The sequence below is a fragment of the Morus notabilis genome, unplaced genomic scaffold (assembly GCF_000414095.1).
Source record: "Morus notabilis unplaced genomic scaffold, ASM41409v2 Scaffold93, whole genome shotgun sequence".
NCBI lineage: Eukaryota > Viridiplantae > Streptophyta > Magnoliopsida > Rosales > Moraceae > Morus > Morus notabilis.
Window position 1 is genome coordinate 729,585 of NW_010364330.1, and position 1,108 is coordinate 730,692.

A 1,108-nucleotide genomic window follows, 5' to 3' on the forward strand; every position below is an offset into this window, starting at 1 on the left:
AAGTGCCTGCTTATGCTAAGGTTATCAAGGATCTGTGCACTATCAAAAGGAAGCACCATGTCAAGAAGATAGCATTCTTGATAGAACAGGTATGCGCGGTGATCGACCAGAAAACACCGCCCAAGTACAAGGATCCTGGTTGTCCCACAATTTCCTGTCAGATTGGGACACATGAGTTCAGCGAAGCTTTGCTTGATCTAGGAGCGAATCTTAACCTCATGCCATACTCTGTCTACTCGCAACTTGGTCTTGGAGAAATTAAGCCCACATATGTGGTTCTGTAGCTGGCTGATCGATCGATCAAGAAGCCTCGGGGGATAGTTAAGGATGTTTTGGTTCAAGTTGATAAGTTCTATTACCCCGTTGACTTTCTAGTCTTGGATACTCAATCCGTGGTGAGTATGGAGTCCAAGATTCCCATTATCCTCGGAAGACCTTTCCTTGCTACAGCCAATGCTCTCATCAACTGTAGGAATGGTCTGATGAAAATATCCTTTGGGCACATGACTTTGGAGGTGAATGTTTTTCATGTTGCAAAGCAACCACGTGATGATGACGAGTGTCACCAAACATTTCTAATTGACACACTCGTCTCGGAGGAGGTTTAATTGTGTAGCAATTCTGATGATCTTGACGATTTCCTCCGCATTTCTAAATCTGAGAGTTCCGGTCCTTGTGAGTTGGCCAACAATGTTACCATTTTCAAAGACTCACAAGGCAGAGGAACCAAGTTTTGGCAACCACGCTTTGAAGAGCTACCTCGAGAAAAAGAAAAGCCAAAACCATCCACCGAAGAGACCTCAAACCTCAAGTTGGCTCAACTGCCTGAGAATCTGAAACATGTCTTCTTAGGAGCTGGTGATACCTTTCTTGTCATCATTTCATCTAAACTTGATGCATTTCAAGAGCAGCGATTAGTTGACATGCTGCGTGAACATAAATCGGTATTAGGTTGGATGATTACTGACATTAAGGGTATTATCCCCTTAATTTGCTCCCATCACATTAACTTGGAAGACGGGGTTAATCCACGAAGGGATCCCCAAAGGAGACTGAACCCGATGATGAAAGAGGTTGTGAAGAATGAAGTCTTGAAGCTTATAGACGC